This window comes from Heloderma suspectum, chromosome 3 (assembly GCF_057233095.1).
Source record: "Heloderma suspectum isolate Gila_16-S chromosome 3, 16-S_ref, whole genome shotgun sequence".
In the NCBI taxonomy this organism is placed as follows: domain Eukaryota; kingdom Metazoa; phylum Chordata; class Lepidosauria; order Squamata; family Helodermatidae; genus Heloderma; species Heloderma suspectum.
The window spans coordinates 294,399,513-294,423,861 of record NC_139460.1 but is presented as its reverse complement, the minus strand read 5'-3'; the positions used below and the strand labels follow the sequence as shown (position 1 = coordinate 294,423,861).

Here is a 24,349-nt window from a genome sequence, read left to right as displayed (position 1 = left end):
GAACAATATTGTTTAGGAACCTGGAATGTCAGATCAATGAATCAAGGTAAGCTGGAGGTGGTCAAACATGAGATGGCAAGATTGAACATCGACATCTTGGGAATCAGCGAACTAAAATGGACAGGCATGGGTGAATTTAATTCAGGTGACCATCATATCTACTACGGTGGGCAAGAATCCCTTAGAAGAAATGGAGTAGCACTCATAGTCAACAAAAGGGTGGGAAAAGCAGTACTGGGGTACAATCTTAAAAACGATAGAATGATCTCAGTACAAATCCAAGGCAAACCATTCAACATCACAGTAATTCAAGTCTATGCCCCAACCACTGATGCCGAAGAAGCTGAGGTTGATCGGTTCTATGAAGACCTACAACACCTTCTAGAACTAACACCAAAAAAAGATGTCCTCTTCATCATAGGGGTTGGAATGCTAAAGTAGGAAGTCAAGAAATCACCGGGATAACAGGCAGGCATGGCCTTGGTGTACAAAATGAAGCAGGACAAAAGCTAATAGAGTTTTGCCAAGAGAACAGGCTGATCACAGCAAACACTCTTTTCCAACAGCACAAGAGATGACTCTACACATGGACATCACCAGATGGTCAATATCGAAATCAGATTGATTATGTCCTTTGCAGCCAAAGATGGAGAAGCTATATACAGTCAGTAAAAACAAGACCTGGAGCTGACTGTGGCTCAGATCAGGACTTCTTGTTGCAAACTTTCGGTTTAAATTGAAGAATGTAGGGAAAACCACTAACCCATTCAGGTATGACCTAAATCATATCCCTTATGAATATACAGTGGAGGTGAGGAATAGATTTCAGGGATTAGACCTGATAGACAGAGTGCCTGAGGAACTATGGACGGAGGTCCGTAACATTGTTCAGGAGGCAGCAACTCAATCCATCCCAAAGAAAAAGAAATGCAAGAAAGCAAAGTGGCTGTCTGATGAGGCTTTACAAGTAGCTGAGGAAAGAAGGGAAGCAAAAAGCAAGGGAGAAAGGGGAAGATATATCTAACTGAATGCAGACTTCCAGAGAATAGCAAGGAGAGATGAGAAGGCCTTCTTAAATGAACAATGCAAAGAAATCGAGGAAAACAACAGAATGGGAAAGACTAGAGATCTCTTCAAGAAAATTGGAGATCTCAAGGGCACGTTTTGTGCAAAGACGGGCATGATAAAGGACAAAGAAGGCAGGGACCTAACAGAAGCAGATAAGATTAAGAAGAGGTGGAAAGAATACACAGAAGAACTATACAGGAAAGATCTGAATGTCCCTGATAGCCATGATAGTGCGGTCACTGAACTTGAGCTGGACATCCTCGAGAGTGAAGTCAAGTGGGCCTTAGGAAGCATTAGTAACAACAAAGCTAGTGGAGATGACAGTATTCCAGCCGAGCTATTTAAAATCCTAAAAGATGATGCTGTTAAAGTGCTGCACTTAATATGCCAACAAATTTGGAACACTCAACAATGGCCGCAAGACTGGAAAAGGTCAGTTTACATTCCAATTCCAAAGAAGGGCAACACCAAAGAGTGTTCAAACTACCGCACAATTGCGCTCATTTCACATGCCAGCAAGGTGATGCTCAAAATCCTACAAGCTAGGCTTCAGCAGTATGTGAACCGAGAACTACCAGAAGTACAAGCTGGGTTTCGAAGAGGCAGAGAAACTAGAGATCAAATCGCCAACTTTCGCTGGATCATGGAGAAAGCAAGAGAATTCCAGAAAAACATATGTTTCTGCTTCATTGACTACGCTAAAGCCTTTGATTGTGTGGATCACAACAAAATGTGGCAAATTCTTAAAGTGATGGGAATACCAGACCACCTTACCTGTCTCCTGAGAAACCTGTACGAGGGTCAAGAAGCAACAGTAAGAACCAGACATGGAACAACCGAGTGGTTCAAAATTGGGAAAGTAATACAACAAGGCTGCATATTGTCACCCTGCTTATTTAACTTATATGCAGAGTACATCATGAGAAACGCTGGGTTGGATGAATCACAGGTGGGAATTAAGATTGCTGGGAGAATTATCAACAACCTCTGATATGCAGACGATACCACCCTAATGGCAGAAAGCGAAGAGGACCTAAAGAGCCTCTTGTTGAGGGTGAAAGAGGAGAGTGCAAAAGCTGGTTTGAAACTCAACATTAACAAAACTAAGATCATGGCATCTGGCCCCATCATTTCCTGGCATATAGAAGGGGAAGAAATAGAAGCAGTGACAGATTTTACTTTCTTGGGCTCCAAGATCACCGCAGACGGTGACTGTAGCCATGAAATTAAAAGACGCTTGCTCCTTGGGAGGAAAGCTATGGCAAACCTAGACAGCATAGTAAGAAGCAGAGACATCACCTTGTTGACAAAGGTCCGTCTAATCAAAGCTATGGTTTTCCCAGTAGCAACATATGGCTGTGAGAGCTGGACTATAAGGAAGGCTGAGCGCCGAAGAATTGATGCTTTCGAACTGTGGTGCTGGAGAAGACTCTTACGAGTCCCCTGGACTGCAAGGAGGTCAGATCAGTCCATCCTAAAGGAAATCAACCCTGAGTGCTTATTGGAAGGACAGATCCTGAAGCTGAAGCTCAAATATTTTGGCCACCTAATGCGAAGAGAAAACTCTCTGGAAAAGACCCTGATGCTGGGAAAGACTGAAGGCCAAAGGAGAAGGGGACGGCAGAGGATGAGATGGCTAGATAGCATCACCGATGCAATGAATATGAACTTGAGCACACTCCGGGAGAGAGCGCAGGACAGGAAGGCCTGGCATGGTATGGTCCATGGGGTCACGAAGAGTCGGACACGACTGAACGACTGAACAACAACTCCCATTATTGTGTAATCTTCAGACCCATGAGGGCAGGGATGGGGCCACACACACTGGCCCTGCCCTCAACATCCATGTATGTGCTGGGCCCTGCCCTACCCAAGCTCCACCCCATGCCTTCATTCCCTGATCTCAGTCTGAGCCAGTGGAGACTGGTGGCTCCTTTTTTGGTGGGGCTGTGAATCCATTCTGGGTTTCAGTCAGAGCAAGGCAGAACTCTAAAGGTGCTATCCAAGGTGCTGAACCCCATCTCTAAAATAGGTCAGCACTTTGGACAGCCTCTTTAGAGTTCTGCCTGGCTCTGACTCAGAATGGATTCACAGTCCCACCGAAATTGGAGCCACCAGCCTCCACTGGTCTAAACAGAGGTTCTACTTGAATTCATTTGAATGTGAACAGAACACTTTGTGTGACTGGTGGATCCTGAAGAGGAACCTCCATTCTGAACTCTATGCTCAACACACCAAGGTCGGTCAAGGATGTGCCCTGCAGTTTTGGGGCTGGAGGTCCCATCTGTCCTCACATTTAGCCCTTCTTTGGAATGCCTGAATAGGGCTCCATTCCATTCTGCCCCCTATGTCTTCCTGCTCCCTTCAACAGTGAATCAATCAGCACTGCATGCCCACTAGGGTTGTTTTGGAGGGCAGGGTCCCCTTGGGGGTTTTCCTCTCTTGTGCTTCTGCAAACCTTTGGGTTCCCTCAGGCCTGCTGATACCTCTGCTTCATCTGTGGATGGCACCGTTTTAGCTATATAAGGACCAGCAGTCAGAGATCTCTATTAGTATAGATCATGGATGCAAGGATTGTGTAAAATCAGTTCCATTTGCATTTTGTGGATTGCCTTTCCTTGTGTCGTTCATTCACTGGTGAAATCAGATTTTTTTCCAGTTTCCCAAATTTGGGCAAATTCACTTTTGGGTGAATTTGCACCTGCAAAAATGCGCAAATCCCCTCCAAAATGCACATTTTCATGCTTTAGCCTATGGGGGAAATGCACATTTTTGGCCAATGGTTTTTTTATTTTATGTATTTCTCTACAACTAAGTTTGCAAAAATTCTGGAAAGTAAAAAAAAGAAAAAAAGGACCACAATTCCGTGGAATTCATGCATCTTGGGAAAAGCCAGTCCACTACAGAACCCATGGTTCAGATTTGTAGAAATCTGAACTAATTTGATTCTTTTGTGGATTGCTCTGACATCCCTTGCATATGGTTGATGTTGACCTAACAAGGATCCTGTTCCCTCCTGAGATTCACAAAGATTCTATAACTTTCTTGGACCCAAAGATTTAGTGGATTATTATAAACCACTCTAGTTGCATGCAGTAGTGGATCCAGTGGAAATGCACCTTGATTCACCGCAAAAGACAGTCCAACGTGCACAAATAAGCATAAAAACATGGATGTTCATGGACTATGTACATTAGCTGCTTCTACATGGTGATCCTCTTCCTCACATTGATCTTCCGTACTGGATCACTTTGATTATGGGGCAGGTAAGGTAATTTGCATCTCCTGGAAAGCCAAAATTATACAGCAGTGTAGAGTTCACTTGCTTTTCCTTCCCCTATCAATAGTCTTATAAACAACAGATGGTTTTTAAAAATCCGACAGGATCAAATGCCACCCACAACCTAAAGCTGCTTCCTTTGAAACGTGTTGCTGAAGAATATGAATGGGATAAGCCGTTCCCAATAGAAAGCTCTAATAGATGCCAGGATTTGGCTGATAAATACTTTCAGGCTTTAAAAAAAGCCCTGAAATGTGAGTAGTGTGCCAAATCCACAAACACCCAAACCTCCTCTGTTTCATCGATTCTCTCTTCTATTTTCAAGACACGACATTCAGCCAGAACAATACTCCCTCACAGATTGCAAGTTGGCCCCTTGTGGCCTTTGAGCTGAAATTCTGGAACCTCTTGCCAACACCTAGGTATTTTTGGCATCTTTTGGTGCTTAAAAGTGCTTAACATCTAGCCATCTGTAGAAGCCTCCATTGGAAATTGTGTGGAATAATGTGTATATTGTTTAGTGAGATGGAGGTTGAAGAAGACCCTGCATGCCAAAGTCTACCTGAAGGTAGTGTAGCATCAGGTAAAACTACCCATTGTGTGGAAGTCCGGTAATGTTTCACAGAGAACAGACAATTGTGTAATTTCTTTTATTATTTTATTATTAGTTCTGTTTACAAAATGCAAGAAGAAAAGTAAGAGGCAACACAGAGCAATCTGAACCCCTAACAGATCGTAGCAAACACATCTGAACGAATTAGGACTCAAACACAGAAATAGTAAAATTAAATTAAAAAAAAAACTAAACAAAAAAAGGGCCAATAAAGGACTAGAACTGGCTGGGGGATAATGGGAGTTGTAGTCTAATACATGTGGAGGGCACCAAGGTGGGGAATGGTGGACTAGAAAATAGCTCTGATATACAGTATTATAGCTAGGGATGGGCGAATTAGTTTTGCTTTCTCCTACATTCAATTAAAAAAAAAACATGCCTCAATTTCCTTCTCTCCCAAATATGAGGAACTTTGCAAATTTTGGTAAATTCTTATCAAAACCAGACTGAAACAAAATTCTCACCCATCTGCACCAGCCAAATTCAATAGGTACAGCTATTCCCAGTAGTCATGCTGGGGAAATTTAAAGGGGACTAAAATGATCTTGGATTACCAGGAATCCAACCTGTAGACTCCACTGTGGACCAACCTCCTTAGGCCTCATAGAGTCCGTCGACTTCCAGATCTTTTTTTTTTTTTTTTAACTTTCCTGTAATTTAAACATATTTATTTGTAGGAAAATACACACGTTTCTGCTGAGACTGGTAAACGTACGCAGGGAAAAGTTGAATGGAATGGGGGAAAATACGCGAAATGTTATGTCCTGGGGTAAATTATGTGAACTGTTGTGAACCCTCTTATGGAATTATTTGTGCATTTTTCTGCACAACAACAACAACATTTGTTTCATTTACATTTCATTTCTTATATTTCTGTACCACCCCACAGCCAAAGCTTTCAAATTCGAATCCGTCTTTGAACGGATGACAGAACAAAAGGTGTCTGACAATCCATGAAACACAGACAAAGCAGATTTTATGCTATCCACTATAAAGCTGTTAAAGATGAGGATCCTGGCAAAAGAAAGAGATGGCAACCCTAATTAAGCACCAACTTGGCTGAATACACAGCAATTCAAAGCCAGACTTTTAAGAGCTAGGTGCACAAAGCCCCTGAACCTGGAATCTCTAGGCCAATGTACAAGCAGCTGCTCATACATAGGCTTCTTCACTGCAGACTTCAATGCCTATGCGTGGCTCTCCAGATTCAGGGCAAACAGCATGCCTGATGCCAGAGGCAGGGCTAGCAGTACAGCCCTATTCCTTGCCAACTGTGTGATGCCTTCTTCACATGACTGATGCCTGAAGGGGGCTTATAACATTGACAGAACCTGTAACCAGGTGCCCTCTTTTACAGAGAATAGTCCTCTCTTCAGTGTGCTGCCAGATGACTGTCCTATATTTTTTTCATGAAATTTTATTTTATTTCAAAATAAGGTTAACAAAATAAAGGCAAGAAAACAGAAGGAAGTGAGCATCCAATGACATTCACAAAGAAGAGAAACGGGTTCTCAAGACGCAAAAATACTTTTATTGTAGGAAGCCCAAATAAATTTATTGTAGGAAGCCCATGCTTTGCACCTTGGATAGCTCCTTTAGAGTTCTGACTGGTTCTTACTAAAACCCAGAGTGGATTCACCACCCCACTGACATCAGAACCACCAGCCTCCATTGCAATCAACATACACATTCTGGCACTCAAGAGGAGGAGTTCCACATCAACTTATAACTTCCTGACTGTAAGCCATGGCATTTCTCATTAGCAACTGCCTGGGTTTTCTTGTCAAAAAAGGATAATGCCCACGGTCGCCTTCTTGCTTATGTCTGAGTAAGGAGATTGTCTGTTTCTTAATTTCACCACAATGTGGCACTAAAGCAATTTATTTGCATGTGGCACTTTAAACTGAGTATTGCAATTTTTTTCTGACAGCCAGCTATTTATTTGTTTGTTTTGCAAAGTCTGAGTCACTCTTATTAATTACTCATTGAATAGGGGGTAATGACCCTGTTGAGGCATTGGTGATCCATTCCCATTTAGTAGGTCAGCATCCCTGACTCTTTCACTTGGGGAACAAGTCTTTTATGATGTGCAGTGCTCCTTCACGAGCATCAGGGTTGCTTGAAAACAGCTGGAAATAAAAATAAAGATCACAGCCTGTAGCTAAATAGTGAGGCAGCCGTGATTAACCGAAATGAACAAACAAAGGGGTGGAGTTTAAAGGCAGTTTTCCTAGAATAGCTCTGTTAGGATATTTTCACAGAACGTTAGGCACTGTCGAGCAATCTTAAAGATATTTCAGTTGCCTCCAGGCTCTGGAGAGAGTGCGTGAGTGAAATTACATCTCCAACAAGAGATGCAAGATGACACTTAAAAAAAACAAAACAAAACTCTGTGGTGCAGCTAGGGCTGAAAGCCAGGGTCCTGCAGCCCAGGGAGGCCCAAATGGCTACTCAGAGAGTGGCAGGTAATGGTTGATGCTGGTTGCCACAGCATCCTTTCGTCTTCTTTTTCACACACACACAGTTACTTACTTACTTACTTTATTTATTTATTTATTTATTGCATTTATATACTGCTCCACATCTAAACAGATTCCAGAGCAGTGAATAATAAAAGATAAAATGATATAAAGATAAAAGAAATACAGCACCATATTAAAACTGCTATATCAAAAAAACAAAGTACCAGTAAAAATCGTGGCTGGTCAAAGAAGGCTCACTACGGTGAGGTGGTAGTGGAGGAGGAAGAGACAAAATTGCCTCCGTGGACTGCAACACGAATAACATGTGTAAGCCCATTCTTTCTCCAGCATACACAATAAACATACTTGCCTACACCTTCAGGCAAAAGAATATGTACAAATATAGGAATGCAAATACCCTGTACCTTTGGGCACGTGTATTGCTATAATTTCTCTGCCTTTCATTCACAGGCACTCAACACACCAAACACATGGAGGCATGCACATATCCTTGCACACAATCACAAATTACACCCCAATATCCATAATGCATGCATATGCTCCCCCAAACTAGCCTGGGTGGATTCGGGTGAACAGGTTGCATGATCGAATGCTCTACCACATTAAACACCACTGTGTGTACAGAAAGCCATTGCATAAAGGAGAGAGGTTCTTCTAGCTTAGCTTTATCCCTGGAGTGCTGGTACTTCAAACACCAGGGGCTGTTTCCAATTGTGTCTGTCTGCCAGTGGAATGGACACTATGATAGCCATTTTGTGAATAGGTGAGCCCCCACCCCACCCCCAGCAGCCATTTTGTAAGAACACCCACAACACTCTCAAAATTCCAAATGTGCTCACCGACTGAAAAAAGGCTGGAGACCCCTGCCCTGAGGTAAATCTTTCTGCAAGGTATGTAATTAATTCTTCCTTTTCTTTAGAATGAGATGGAAGTTTCCAAACCACCCTCATCATGTTTAAGTCCTTAATCTCATTTGAAAATGACTAGCTCTATAAAGTGTCTGGTTTCTTTTAAGTTTTTTTTTTTAATTACTCTTCTAGGTAAATATAAAATGCAAGACAGACTTTATTATATGGTCAGTATTCCCTTTTTATTTTCATATTGACATGTTCATCTAAGCGTTGGTGAGTTAAAGTAGATTTTTTGGCTTATGGGTAGCTTGCAGTTCAGCTATGCCATCCATAGTTACCCAATACAACTTTGAATTCTGTGGAACATTGTCTGTACTATTGCCTGATGATGTAACAGGTTCACCATCATTCTTTCTCACATCTACATTCATTTCACATAGCACATAATTACTTTATGGAATTTGCTGTGGCATACATTTGCTGAGACCCAGCATGATATAGTGGTACAGTGCCAGACTAATACAGGAGAGAACATAAGAACATAAGAAGAGCCGTGCTGGATCAAACCAAGGTGTCAGGAGCACCCTAGCTGCCTCTTGCAGTCCCCATCAATAGTCAACTCAGGACACAGATGACAAGGATTCTTTCTGAGACTTTATTTCTTTATTACTTAATGACTCTTTCAGATACTAATCACTAGCGACTAAACAAGGAACAGCACTGGGGAAAGATAGCAGAGTAGCCTCAGCTCCAGGTAAGGCAGTTGGTCCCCATTTGAAGGAGAACCACGGGAAGACCCTGAACTTATGGGCTAGGGAGAGATCCTCCCTCTTTCCCTTGGGTCCTCGGGACGTGACCGTTGTTTGAGCGCCAAACAAGCGGTACGCCTCCTTTTGGCACCCTCCATCTGTTGTCACTCCCTGAGTCTGCGCCGAGCATCCAGCAAGCCCCCCTCCAGTGCTCTCTTACTGCCAAGGTCACTATCTATCCCAGGAATGCTGGCAGGAGGAATCTCTGCCAGCTGCTGTGCTTGTGAGAGATGAGCGAGCTCCTCTCCCACGGATTGCTGTTCCTCCTCAGAATCAGAACTGCTCTGGGGCTCTATGGGCTCAGTTTCCACCCTGACATCATCCCCGCTCCCATGAGGCCCCCCTCGTGCTCCTCCCCTGTGGCCCCGGGTTTGTGGGGGTACAGCTGGTGGAAGCGCCTCAGCAGCAACGGAGCATGCACATTTTCCCCGGGTTCCCAGGATCACTCATCTGGCCCGTACCCCTTCCAGTCCACCAGATATTGCAGGCGGCCATGAGAAAGGTGGGAGTCCAGAATCTCTGCGACCCCAATCTCCTCCTCCCCCTCCACCAGCACTGGTGGCGGGGGGAAACCGGCTGAGTGATGAGGGTTGCCAGAAACCAGGGGGGACAGCAAGGACCGATGAAAAACAGGATGGATCTTCATGGATGGGGGGAGAGCCAGGTGAAAAGCAACAGCGTTAATCTGGGCCATAATCTGGAAAGACCACGTGTAGTGAGGTGCGAGCTTCCTTGTGGGCGAGTGAGAGGGGAGGTATTGGGTGGACAGCCAAACCCAATCCCCCAGTTGCAGAGATGGACCCAGCTGGTGCCGCCGGTCCGCAGAGGCCTTGTAGGCTGTCTTGGTTTGCTCGAGGGAGTCCCATAAGAGGTGGTGTACCTAGGGGTGCACGAAAGTCACTTACCTGGTCTCGCAGCTTGCTTCGCGGTCGGGGGGAGGCGCTTCGCTGCTCCCCCTGAAGTTCAGGCCGGGGGGGGGAGGCTTCCCTCCTCGCCCAGCCGAAATTCAGGCCGGGGGGGGAGGCTTCCCGCCTCGCCCGGCCGAAATTCAGGCCGGGGAGAAGCGCCCCATCTCCCTGGCCGCGAACTTCAAAAGAAAAAAAAAACGCCCCTGTGATAGGCTACGTAACGATTAACATAGCCTATCATGGCTAGATCTGAAAAGTCAGCCGTGATAGGCTACGTTAATCATCATGTAGCCTACCACGGGTGACTTTGAAAAAAAAGAAGAAGCGCGTACGCAAATGGTGGCCCCCATAGGGAGCCGCCATTCGCGTTCCTTATTTGGTCCCTGTAGTCTATGTAAAGATTTACGTAGACTACGGCGAAAATAAGGGCAACGCTATTTGCGTTGTCCTTATTTTCACCGTAGTCTACGTAAATCTTTATGTAGACTACAGGGACCAAATAAGGAACGTGAATGGCGGCTCCCTATGGGGGCCGCCATTAGCCGTATGCGTTTTTTTTTTTTAAGTCACCCGTGATAGGCTACGTGACGATTAATGTAGCCTATCACGGCTGACTTTGCAAATCTAGCCATGATAGGCTACATTAATCGTTACGTAGCCTATCACAGGGGCGTTTGTTTTTTTTTACTTTTCTTGTAATGGTGGTGGCGGCAGCCGGTCAAAAGACCGGCTGCCGCCCCTGCCCCTGACGAAGACCTGCTGAACCACTGCCGGGACCCGCCACCGGGACCCGCCGCCAGGAGGGACATTCGTGAAAGGTAAGTCCCATCCCGGGGGGGGGGGCGGGGGGCGGGGGGGCAGAGAAGTTCTCCCTGAACAACCTTCGGAGGACCGAATGCATTGGCGCTCGGCCCCCCGAAGTTTCGGGGAGAAATTCTCTCCCATCCCTAGGTGTACCGCTCGCAACTCCTCTAAAAAGTCATGGGCCACCGGCACTGAAGAGGGAGCTAGGGTGGATGGAAAAGCCTTGGGGTGGTAACCAAAATTGGCAAAAAATGGAGTTTGGCAGGTGGAAGCATGGCAGGCATTGTTATAAGCAAATTCTGCGAGAGGCAGCAAGGAAAACCAGTCATCTTGCTGGTAATTGACATAACAGTGCAAATATTGCTCCAGAGTCGCATTGGTGCACTCGGTCTGACCGTCCGTCTTTGGATGGTGGGCGGAGGAAAGACGGAGCATCACATGGAGAAGCCCAAGTAGCTCCCTCCAGAAATGGGCAGTGAATTGGGCCCCCTATCCAAAATGAGACCCTCAGGCCATCCATGGAGCCAGAAAACATGCACCAAAAAACCCTCCACCGTCTCCCTGGCTGTGGGCCACCTAGAGCAGGGGATGAAATGGGCCATCTTAGAAAACAAATCCAGAATAGTCTTACCGTGTGAGGGAGGCAAGTCAGTGATAAAGTCAAGGGAAAGCAGTTTCCAAGTTCCTGAGGGGGTAGGCAGGGGGTGAAGCAAGCCTGTGGGCTTGCCTGAGGGGGCCTTCGCCTGCTGGCAGGTTGGGCAGGAGGCGTCCCGACACACACGAGGCCACCAAAAATCCCGCATCACTCCGTGCAGGGTCTTGGTGAAGCCAAAATGCCCAGCGGTGGGGGAGTCATGGCACTGATGGAGGACCTTCTCGCAGAGGGGGCTAGAAGGCACATAGACCCAGCCAGAATGGTAAAGCAGGCCACCTCACAAAGAGAAGGGGGTAGAGTGGGGGAGGCCAGAGGCTAGCCCCAATTCCTCCACTTTTCTATGGACAAAAGCATCCTGAGCCTGTTCAGACTGAATAAGTTCCTCCCAAGAGTGAGTCACTGCAGCTGCTGCCAGGCTCTGGGGGGGAAGAATCAGAGAGGGGGGGGATTTCCCTCACCCCCTGGCTGGAGGTCCGGATTACGAGAAAGAGCGTCTGCTTGTAGGTTGTCGGAGGCCTTCACATGGCAAATCTTAAGGTGGAACCGAAAAAAAAAGCGACCACCTAATCTGCCTCTGGTTTAAGGCACGGGCTGTCTGAAGATGTTCCAGGTTGCGATGGTCAGTTCTAACTTCAACTGGGTGCTGTGCCCCCTCCAGCAGATGACGCCAGGTCTCCAAAGCGGACTTGATGGCCAACAGTTCCTTCTCCCAGATGGTATAATTCCTCTCAGACATGTTCAGCTTCCTGGAGTAGTAGGTGCAATCCACCGCACGCCTGATCTGGCTGAAAAAGCACCACCCCCACTGCAAAGTCAGAGGCATCAGTTTGCACTACAAAAGGATTCCTCGGGTCGGGATGTAACAGGATCGACTCAGAACTAAAAAGCTTCTTAAGTTCCTCAAAAGCCTGTTGGGCAGATGCCGTCCAATGAAAAGGAGATTTCCTGCCCTTAAGGAGGTCTATGAGAGGAGATGTCAGCCGAGCAAACCTGGGCAGGAACTTTCTGTAGTAATTAGCAAACCCCAGAAAACGTTGCAAGTCCTTCTTGGTGGATGGAGCCTGCCAGGAGAGGACAGCCTGGACCTTTGCAGGATCCATCCTGATACCGTCAGCTGAGATAATGTAGCCAAGAAAGTCCAAAGAGGTTAGGTCAAATGCACATTTCTCCAGCTTGGCATAAAGATGGTGCTCGCGGAGGCGCTGGAGGACAGCGGAGACATGGTGCTGATGGGCGTGGGGGTCCTCAGAAAATATAAGTAAATAATTGAGATACACAATGAGGAAAGTGTCCAAATAGTCCTAGAAGATGGCATTCATAAAATGCAAAAACGTGGGGGGGGGGGGCCCGCAGGCGAGCCCAAACGGCATCACTAGGTATTCATACACTCCGTACCAGTTGCCGAAACAGGTCCTCCACTCATCCCCCTCCCGGATGCAAATCAGATTGTAGGCGCCATGCAGGTCCAACTTTGTGAAAATCTTGGCTTGCCCCAGGCGCTCCAGCATCTCAGGTATGAGGGGGAGGGGGTACTTGTTGGGGATCGAGACCAAATTCAATGCTCTGAAGTCGTGCACTGGGTGAAGTTCTCCCAATTTTTTAAGCACAAACATGGTAGGGGCGCAGGCAGGGGAGGAGGAGGGGTGAATGAAACCACATCTGAGGTTTGTGTCCAAAAACTCCTGCAGAGCTCGAAGTTCCAGCTCCGACATCAAATACAGCCGGCCAGCGGGGATGGTCACCCCAGGAATGAGGTCAATGGCACAGTCAAAAGGGCGGTGGGGGGGGGGAGCTGGTCGGCTTCCTTCTTGTCAAAAACATCCCGAAAAGCTGCATACTTCTCTGGGAGGATCACGGTAGCTGAAGAACTGCCAGAAGCAGATGAGGAAGGGGAGGAAAGGGTTAAGAAATCTGAGGATTATGCTTAGAGAGCCAGGGAACACCCAGCACGATTGGGTATTGGGGAACCTTGCCAAGTGAAACTGAATCTGCTCAACGTGGGACTGGGTGTGCAGAGTGAGCGGAGCTGTAATCCGGGTCACTGCGCCCAAAGAAAGAGGATGCCCATCGATGGTCTCCACTGCCAAGGGGGCAGGAAGAGGCAGGGTAGGAATCTTTTGGAAGAGAGCGAACGTTTCATCCATGAAACTGGTTGTAGCCCCAGAGTCCACTAAAGCTAGGGCCTCCACCCCACCCCACTGGGAGGAGCAGAGGTAAACATGCAATAGCAGATGGGAGGGTGGGTGGGGTTGCGGAAGGCACCTGGTGGGGAACTGACCCCCACACTGGACACCCCCAACAGGCTTGGGGAGTAGCCTAGTCAGGCCTGGGGACGAGGAGGAGGAGGAAGAAGAGGAGGGGGAGGCAGTGGGGCTGCGGGTCTAGCATGGCAGGTTTTGGCGAAATGTCCCAGCTTTCCACACTGAAAGCATCGGCGCTCCGCACGCCACCGCTCTAGTTCCTCCAGTGGCAGCAGGGCTCGAGTAGCTCCCAGCTGCATCAGGGTCTCCTCCACCCCCACCGCAGGGGTGGGGGGTGGGGGAGGGGGCAGGAAACATGGGGGAATGGGAGGAGGGAAATCTCGGCCCCTGGCACCCTGCCGGGTCTGCCGGCGCCCCTCCAGCTGACTATCTATCTGGAGGCAGGTCTGGATGAGGTCCTCCAAAGTAGGCAGGTGAGGTGTGTGTGCCAACTCATCCAAGATTCAAACTGTCCAAAAACTGAGCCACCAGCGTGGCATCATTCCAGTGTAAATCCTGCATCAGCAAGCGAAAAGTTGCCGCGTAGCTGGAAACTGAGTTCTTGCCCTGCTTGAGGCGGCGAATCTCCCGAGAAGCCGTCTGCTTGTGCAGGGGGTAACCGAAAAACTGGCCATCACTGTCATGAAACCTTGATAGTCCCCGAGCAGGGGGTCATTAGCAAGAAGAAGTCCTGAAGCCCATTTAGCAGCCACGCCTGAAAGTAGGTTAATGATGAAGCCCACACGAACCTCTTCTGTCAGGAAATCCTCAGGTTGAAGGCACATGTACAGCTCCGATTGGGCCTGGAAAATCTGAAAAAGCCCTTTCTCACAAGAAAACTTCTCTGGCAGAGCCACTGGGCCCTTGCGGCAGGGGGGAATCAGAGGTGGTGGGGGTTGAACCACAGCTTGCAGACTGTGTACGGCAGTCGTCAGTTGAGCCACTTGATCACGAAAAGCCTGGTTCTCTTGCGCAAGAGCTTGCACTGCTGAGTCCATGGCAGCCTCCAGAGGCAGTAGGAGCAGAGAAGAAAAAAAAAGAGAAATGGGGACCAAGCTGTCAGGAGCGCCCTAGCTGCCTCTTGCAGTCCCCACCAATACCCTAGTGAGGTTCGCCTGGCACCTACATGGTATTCCTTTCAGCGCCAGGTGAAGACCTTTTTATTTTCTCAGGCATTTTAGCATTTTAGCTTTCTAAATTTTTAGCTTTGCTGTTTTAAATCTGTATTTTAAACTCCTGCACTGCTGCTAGGTTTTATTGTGGTTGTATTGTTATATTGTGGTTTTAATGTTCTATATATTTTAAATTGTTTTATTGTGTGTTGTTTGGTTTTAATTTTTGTGAACAGAGAGCTTTGGCTATTGGGCGGTATAGAAATGAAATAAATAAATAAATAGCCAACTCAGGACATAGACGACGAGGATTCTTTCTGAGACTTTATTCCTTTATGACTCTTTCAGATACTAATCACTAGCAACAAAGCAAGGAACAGCACTGGGGAAAGATAGCAGAGTAGCTTAAGCTCCAGGTAAGGCAATTTGTCCCCGTTTGAAGGAGAACCACGAGAAGACCCTGAACTTATGGGCTAGGGAGAGATCCTCCCTCTTTCCCTTGGGTCCTCAGGACGTGACCATTGTTTGAGTGCTCCTTTCTGTGCTCTCCATCTGTCGTCACTCCCTGCGTCTGCGCCGAGCATCCAGCAAGCCCCCCTCCAATGCTCTCTCACTGCCAGGGTCACTATCTATCCCAGGAATGCTGGCAGGAGGAATCTCTGCCGGCTGGTGTGCTTGTGAGAGATGAGTGAGCTCCTCTCCCACGGATTGCTGTTCCTCCTCAGAATCAGAACTGCTCTGGGGTTCTATTGGCTCAGTTTCCACCCTGACACAAGGGTCCATCTACTCTGTTTACTCAGTGGTCAACCAGCTGCCCACAGGAAACCCACAAGTGGGACATGAGTGCTAAGGCACCCTCCCACCCATGTTCTCTAGCAACTGGTGTACATACTGCCTCTGATACTGGAGGTAGCATATAGCCATCAGGACTAGTAGCCATTGATAGCCTTCTCCTCTGTGAATTTGTCCAGTCCCTTTTTAAAGCCATCCAAATCGGTGGCCATCACTTCATCTTGTGGAAGTGAATTCCATAGTTTAACTATGCACTGTGTGATGAAGTACTCCTTTTATCTGTCCTGAATCTCCCACCAATCAGCTTTATGGGATGACCCCATTGGGCTCTAGTATTATGAGAAAGGGAGAAAAATGTCTGCCTATCCACTTTCTCCACACCATTCAAACCCCTGCACCACATGAAGCTAACCGCACTCATGTTAACTGCAGTGACCATGGACCAGTCACTATCCTTCAACTGGTTATGCAACAACATCCAGGTTGCCTCTGAACATCAGTAGCAGGGGAAACAACAATGGGACAGAATTATTTATTTCACATCCCGCTTGTGGGCTTCCTAAAGGCATCTGGTTGGCCACTGCAGGAAACGGGATACTGACTTGTGGACCGTTAGTCTGATATAACAGAACTCCTTACATGCACTTTTTCTGACAGAGATACACTGACTCAGCAACACGGATAAACAATTAATGGCTAATATTTTCCCACAGTTTCATGACATTATATATGATTATGTATGACCTTGCATGTACTTTTTCCCTTTAGTGTCTAAACAAAATCTATTCCCAAGTTGCTGGGGGGGGGGGGTGTTTGCTGGAAAATCTATTTATTTTGTTGGCAGAACCCTGGCTGAGTGTAGACATTCAAACAGCCTCTTGCATTATCATGTCACTGAACGCACCCTTTGTTACAATATTGATTGGTTCGGGGTTTCCTCTATTAGATAGCTTTACAATAGCATACTCTTGACAGTTCATCGTAGTTAAGAGAGTGAAGATGATGCTTTGATGCTTCTGAGAAACATACACTTAACATAATTAAAGTTTTGCTAAAACGTTGTTGGGAAAACAGCAAGCAAGAGCATCGGAATGTGATGCTATACCCATACCCACCACATTTTACTGCTTGCTTTTCTCCAGAGAAGGAAATGATGAAGATGGTTTGTTAATTCACTACCCAGCCCTAGAAAAGCGATTCCAATTTTTAAGCTCTGATTCTTCAGGGTGACAGATCTAAAGATCCTGGCTGCAATACATCAAGATTTCGCTCATTGGCTTGGAAAGTGGTGACAAGCCTCTCTGACAGAAGAGGAACAAGGTGTTCTGTTCCATTCCATTTCCTACCTGCTGGTTCACCAACTTTACATGAAAGAGTGCTGTATTTTGATGGCTGGGTTTATTTTCCAACTTGGCCTTTGACCTCGTCTCTCTCCATCTTTATTGCTGATAGCTGTAGATAAGGCTCCCTCCAGCAATTCAGCAGCCTTAAGCATACTGTCAAATTGCCCTTCCTACCAGCCTCCAGCCACTACCTGCTTTAGCCCCCCCCGCCCCAGCCCAGTCATTTTGCATACCATCTTCTCATAGGAATACTGTGCCATCCTAAACAAGCAGCCACTTCCATCTGAAGGCCAGACTTCTCTCTCTTTGCACTCTTACACCATTACCACCAAACTACCTTACTAGGGGGAGACACTCAGTCGAAATGCCATCGCCTCAGTCTTACCGCACATTAGCCACAGAGGAAATGAGGGTGTGTGCATGCTTGGTAAGCACAAAAGATTGCAAGAGAGGGAGAGAGAAAAGAATCAGATTGGGAGAGAGGAAAGTTTGGAACAAGCAAACAGACTGAACATAAGGAGGGGTCAATTAGGAAAGAAAAAGGACACAGGATGATACATTTCAGGGGCAGAAGAGCCATAGATTTAAGGCATTTTCCAATGTTTTCCCCTAATGCCATTAGTTTCTAGTGCCAGCATTTTAGTTGTTTCTTTCCATCTTGCATTTTGTTTAGAGAACTACTTAATATAAACTGCTTTGCCTATGTATAAATGGATTTAGAATGGATGAATGGCATTATCCTTCTTTTAGGCTGTAATCCCAGACACTTGGGAGTAAGCACAGTTAAACTCAGGGAGGCTTCCTTCTGAGTAGACATGCCTAGTGTTGCAGTGTTCATGTCTACTGAGTAGACATACCTAGGATTGCACTGGGGTCCCCCAGCCTCACCCCAAGAAGATCAGGGCAATTGATTCTCAATATTTGAGAAAGTGGGGGGTTTCTACATGTTCTATGTGCCCTCTGAATCTTCCACTAATCATGTAATGTCAGAAGGTTCGAACCTCAACTCAGCGCCCTCGCAGTGGGTTGGACCACAACCTCCATCATCCACAGCCAGCATGCCCATTGGCATTGCTGGCTAGGGAAGATGGGCATTGTAGTCCAACCCATCTGGAGTGGGTCAGGTTGGAGAAGACTGCTCCAAGTGTTAGCCTAGCTTGGGGCAATTTGTTCAGATCTAAATAAGCTGCAAAGCCATATCTAGGAACATAAGAAGAGCCATGCTGGATTAGACAAAAGGTCCATCTAGTCCAACATTCTGTTCACACAGTGGCCAACCAGCTGTCAACCAGGAAACCACAAGCAGGACATGAGCTCAACAACACCCTTCTGCCCATGTTCCCCAGCAACTGGTGTACATAGGCTAACTGCCTCTGGTTCTGGAGGTAGCACATAGACATCAAGACTAGTAGCTATTGATAGACTTCTCCAGGATTTTGTCTCACCCCCTTTTAAAGCCATCCAAGTTGGTGGCCATCACTACTTCTTGTGGTAATCTAATTTGCATTTTAGAAGTGCACATGAATACAATGATTGGAATATCATTTATGTTAACTGGGACTATCCGTATGGTTCCTTCGCTGCTTGCACTTAGTTAAAACTAGGGCTGTGCCAAAAATTTATCCCACATTTTTTTTCGGCCATTCTCATTCCATTTGATAGAAAAATAAATTGCTTTCAAAAAGAAATTCAGTGGTGAAGAAAATTTCAGATAAATTCTCATAGGTTTAGACTGGGTTTCTTGTACTTACATTACTTAGGAGGTGGCCAAAGAATATGTGCAACTGTTCTGTTTTTCACTGTACAATCATCTCTCTATCAACTTATAGCCTCCTTGGCTTCCCCCACATCAATTAAAGCCCAAGGGAAGACATTGCGAGGTAATTCCTCCCATTGGGTTTTTTTCAGATGAGGAAGTGCAGGCAGCCTGGGTGGCTGCAGAGCAATGGAGAGATGTGTCACAGAAAGAAAACAAGCACACACCACCCTTGGTGGCCTTGCAGTGATTATTGAAGCTCAAAAACACCACCAAAATAAGTTATAGAAGACCCCTGAGATTGAGACAGAACAATAGGGAAGAAAACCTTTAGGAAACAAGGACAGATTTTGGCTCAGCGCTAGCTCCACCCCTGCCCTGGAGCTAAACACAACAGTGCCTCCGCACCCCTGCATTGTGGTAGACTGTGGAGACCTGGGTTCAAGTCTCTACTCAAGAGACTTCTCTTTGAAGCTCACTGGGTGACTTTATTTATTTATTTATTTATTGCATTTATATCCCGCCTTTTTTCCTCTTGCAAGGGACCCAAGGCGGCTTACATTATCCTCCTCCTCTCCCTTTTATCCTCACAACAACCCTGTGAGGTGGGTTGGGCTGAGAGTGTGTGACTGGCCCAAAGTCACCCAGTGAGCTTCCATGGCCGAGTGGGGACTAGAACCCGGATCTCCCAGCTCCTAGTCCAACACTCTTGCCACTACACCACACTGGCTTTCTTTGAGCTAGTCACTGACTCCCAGCCTAACCAGCTCACAGGTTGTTGTGAGGATAAAATGGAGAGGTGGAGGATCATGGAAAAGGCAGGATATAAATGTAGCAAATACATAAACAAATGCTGTCCATTCCATTGGTGGATAGCCACTGTTGGAGTTCATCCTAGGTATTCATTTTAAAAAATTCTATTCTGCCCAATAGCAGAAAAACAGCAGCAGAACATTCAGCCTCAATGCCCTGTAAAACAGCCAGGTTTTAGCTTACCTCCTGATACTGCACAGCATCTGAGCTTGGTAGGCCTCCCTGGGGACATTCCACATTGTTAGCACTGCAAATGAAAAGGCCTTGTTCCTAGTGGACATCTGCCAAGCCTTGTTTGGCAGAGGCACCCAAAGGAAGGCCTCTGATGTTGAATGCTGTTCACAGGTCAATGGCATATTACAGTCGCCTAGTACCAAGATGTGTGAATGGAACTCGATAGGTTTAGAACTTTGCTGTGAAGAACCATTCTTTAAATAGGCTCTTGGAGGAATCAGAAACTGTAGCAAGGAGTTTGGGGGGTCAACCCACTGATGGTGTATAAGCCAGTGGTTTCAAAACTATTTGCATGAGAACCCTGGAGTTCCTTAGAAGCTTAGCTGGGGCTCATTATGGAGAAGATGGTGGACAAATGTCCCTGTAAACTGCTGTGGTTCCTCTGAAATGGGAAACCATAACAGAGCATTGGGCATGTTCTAAGGTGCACTCAGTTCACTCTGATCAACTGGGAAGTCTAGTAGGACTTTCCAGTGCCCTGTAAAAATGGTGTGCACCCTACAATAGGTGCAGCACCAGCATGTGGCAGCCTTAGGCTGCTGCTGGGGTCCCACTAGGGCAGCCGCTTACACACTGCTAAGAAAGAGGATATGCATTACCCAAAAAGAAGACAAAAGAAGATACCAATTTGCATAAAATTTGCATATGATGATTTATATGCATAATGCAAATTTAGAATTAATTATTGCGATTTAAACAGAAAAACAGCACATCTCACCATAGTGTGGAGGATTATGACCTGGTGACCTGATTATCTGTTTAGTCTGCTGTTCAGGTGCTGATGGATATGCAAAAAGTCTTGTGGTTCTTTAAACTGGAATTGGACATGACAGCTCTTCAAATACAGGACATCTTCAAAATAGAGGACAGTCCTCTGGAAACCCTTTAAATATTGGACTGTCCCCTGTAAAAGAGGAAACACGGCCACCTTAGGTCCCAGTGCCCTGTACTATCTGCCTACTCCATTTTTTTCTGGTGCTTTGAAAAAAGCTTTGCTCCTGGGCACTGAGGGAAATTAAAATGGCAGCTCCTAGATCAGAGGTGGCAGGTAAGCTGACCAACAAAGGAGGGGATCCTTCAGAAGTCCCTTTGCTGAGTGGCCCCTCAAACCCAGAGCCCGCCCTAGACCCCTTAATCTGCTGTAATGTACAGCGATTCCATGACAAATATTCTACTGTATAAAGTTCCCCTGAGGCAGAAAGCTTTTAAACCACCAGGATAAGCTTGGGTCCATTCCACTGTGGTATGTGTGCAGGTGGAAATCGGGATTGTATCCGCACTCTGTAAAGACACGAGCTGTATCATGTTTTGGCCTTCCTTCAAAGTGAAGGTGAGATGTGGTAGCCTTGTGTGAGGAGGGACAGATCTGCAGCTTTAACTCCTCGCACTTGGTGAATTTCAGATGCTTGCAGTTATTTTTACACTTTTGTAATTTTAGATGCATTATGAATGTCTGCGTGACATGTAATTGTGGCCTTGCTGTGATAATTATTCGTGACGGAGCAGTAATTACTCTAGCAGATTCCAAGTATAGCTTTTGTGTGTGCCTGCTAGACCTGTCCTTCTACAAGCTTCCAAGTTCCAGCCATGCAATATAGACATAGACAAACATACATACATACAGACATGCATATATTGCATTTATATCCCTCCTTTTTTCCTCTTGCAAGGAACCCAAGGTGGCTTACATAATCCTCCTCCCCTCCATTTTATCCTCACAACAACAACTCTGTGAGGTAGGCTCGGCTGAGAGTCTGTGATAGGCCCAAAGTCACCCAGTGAGCTTCCATGGTTAAGTGGAGACTAGAACCCGGATCTCCCAGTCCAACACTCTCACCACTACACCACACTGCACACACACACAGACACACACATATATTCCTAGAGGCTACATTTGCCTATGGAATCAAAACAGTCCTCCCAGCCAGTTTCTTTATTTCTTCACTTTCCTAAAAAGCAGGGAGCTGGTAATGAATCACAGGTGTTCTTTCTTTTGTCAGAAAGTTTGCATCCCTTTGTGAATACGTAAATATGTGAATATGTAAATATGTATGGCAATTCTGCTGCAAACATGACTGGTTCCATGCAGGGTTTTTTCCCCCCTTGAATATAAACAATGTGATTTCCCATAATGGCAATTCATAGAGCAGTTATAATAAATGGTACTTGGCTTTTATCTCACACTGCTGAATTGCTTTGCTTCCTCCCCCCCCCACTCCCCCCCTGCAATTCCCAATGTCATCATTGCATCTATCATTTTACAATATATATTTTTTCCAAATCTTTTAAGGGGAAACAAAGTAGAGCTATTGAAAATGTCAAATGACACAAATGTTTCAAAGTGCGAAAAATGGACTTCTGATATCTGGATTGTCTATTAAAACTGAAAATATTTCATTGTGCCTATTTGGGTGAAGGGGACGGGAAGACAGGTGTCTCTTGATTGGGTGGTTACTATTATTTTTTTTTTTTAGGGCTCCTGTTATTGGTTAATTAGATACACCAAAGACTACACTTAGCTCTGAGGTGCATTTCTTGTCTGGAGTATTTGGGTCAGATCCTGGATCTGCCTTCTGTGAATGGAAGGACTCTGCTCACGGAAAGTGCTGCTGCCTGATTCTTGGGGATCCTCTGTCTCCCAGACACCAAAATTCATCCAATTCAACAGGGTCCCGATCCTCTGTGTAGCGTTTTCAGATGCCTGGTAGGGCTGATGTTTGGAGGGAGGGGCGTGGAATGATTCCACATGCCTTAATCTGGATTCAGCCATTAACTCTGATACTTCCAGAGCATGGCCAATGGCACTGAAGGCTACAGTTATGCATCTAGGGAAAGTTGGAAGAGCACCTGATACTATGGCACTGTGGACACTAAACAAGAGTAGAGCTGATCAGTGCCTGGATGGGGGCCCACTTATTATTATTACACACCTGTTCAACAACAAAAGCAGCCATAGCTCTAGCACGGTGAAGGGGAATATTGATGAGGGGGAAAATTAATCATCCTTGTTTATATAGAGTATGAGACATTCTCTCAATAGGAACATTAACAAATTATGTACATCTGTAAGAGGGAAGACAATAATTTCATTGGAAAAAAAATAGCTTTCTTGTATTGAAAGACAATGTATAGTCATGTGCTCCATTTAAATTGTACTAATGATAATGCTTGTAAGGAACAGGTAGATTGAGATTCAGTTAATGCCAATGAAACGTAGATACCCCCAACTTTGCCTGGTTTCTGATGGGATGATTTTCTAACGATGCCTCCTTTTAGAAGGGCGATTAGCAGAGAAAAAACAAAAAAAGCAAAGCAAAATGAGCGTTTGCCAGTCCCACATGCACACAAGGCTATCTTATATTAATAAGTGGAGACCACACTCTTCTTTGGTGAAGAAAACATAAAGTGGTTTACTCACAAAATGTTCTTGCATATCAATGTAGGTACACCATAGAGTTTCTAAAGGAGTTTGTTCAGTCTGTTTTGTGCTCCATTACACAGACAGGAGTGAGAGAGCAAACACATGTGTTCCCAGCACTGGAGGAGGTTGGGGGGGGGGAAGAGGAAGGGGAGGAGCAAAAGGAAGAAAACACAGGAACCACATTGTGGCTATAGAGATCCTAGGGCTAGCTGTGGTCAAAATTCCCATGAAATAACCAACTGCAACACTGCCCCTTCCAGTAACTTGCAGATGAGGTTGCAATATTCCCAACAGCTTGCATCTCAAACCAGTTCTTCAAAATGTTAAACTTTGCATTCTGTGCTTTGCGTCTTCCTCACCAGTTCTTGCCCTGGCCTGATCTAGGTTTTCTCAGCAGAAGAACCATATTTTACTATTTTCTAGCAATTTTCTTTGCTAGGCATGTCCAAAGTCAATGAAAATATGTAATCTTCACTGTGTAATATACATCTATTTAAATATAAAGGTAGTTTCCAGTGTTAGTCCTATTTCAGTGTTAATTCATTTCACTGGGTCTACTCTACATAGGACTAGCGTTGGATACTACTGGAAGCAAACAAAAGAATGTGTGAGCCATCTTACAACATGCAGCAAAACAGGGGTATAATTAAAAAATTATAAAACCACACAATAATAGGTTGCATTCTGGCCAACCTTGCTCAGGATTCCTAATGAGATGCCAACCAATCAGTCTGTCAAGGAAATTGGGATGATCAGGCTGTTGTTAATATCTCAACTTGCCAGGGTTATGGAACACCATACAGTACAGCATGGCTTGGGATTTGACTGATGGTGATACCCTTTTGAGGCATCTAAGTACTAGAAATCCAGTGCTTGTAAAACAATGATGGAACTCATTTGTCAAAAATGTCATTGCTAGCACAAAGTTTTGATGGCAGTAAATCACCAGCACACACAGTCTCATTGAATTTATTTATCATTATAGCTGGCAGCCTGAAAGGAAGAACATTTACCCTCTATATTGCTCATAAGCAAAGAATCAGCACAGCTTCCACAAAGGTAAGTCCTGTCTCACTAAACTTTTAAAGTTCTTTGAGAGTGTCAATAAGAGTGTCGATACTATTCTATGCTTCTATGCTTCTATGATTCTATAAACATGTAGACAGG

At 45.7% G+C, this 24,349-nt stretch overlaps 1 long non-coding RNA gene across 1 annotated transcript in view; it reads left to right on the top strand.

Annotated features, from left to right (window-relative positions):
• Positions 1-13,484: 13,484 nt before the first annotated feature.
• Positions 13,485-24,349, top strand: part of LOC146351448 (uncharacterized) — a 31,960-nt gene continuing 21,095 nt past the window's right edge. Inside the window, exons 1-3 of the long non-coding RNA XR_014788898.1 lie at positions 13,485-13,577; positions 15,172-15,239; positions 24,168-24,241. This is a non-coding gene — a long non-coding RNA (uncharacterized LOC146351448). The remainder of the gene's footprint in view (positions 13,578-15,171; positions 15,240-24,167; positions 24,242-24,349) is intronic.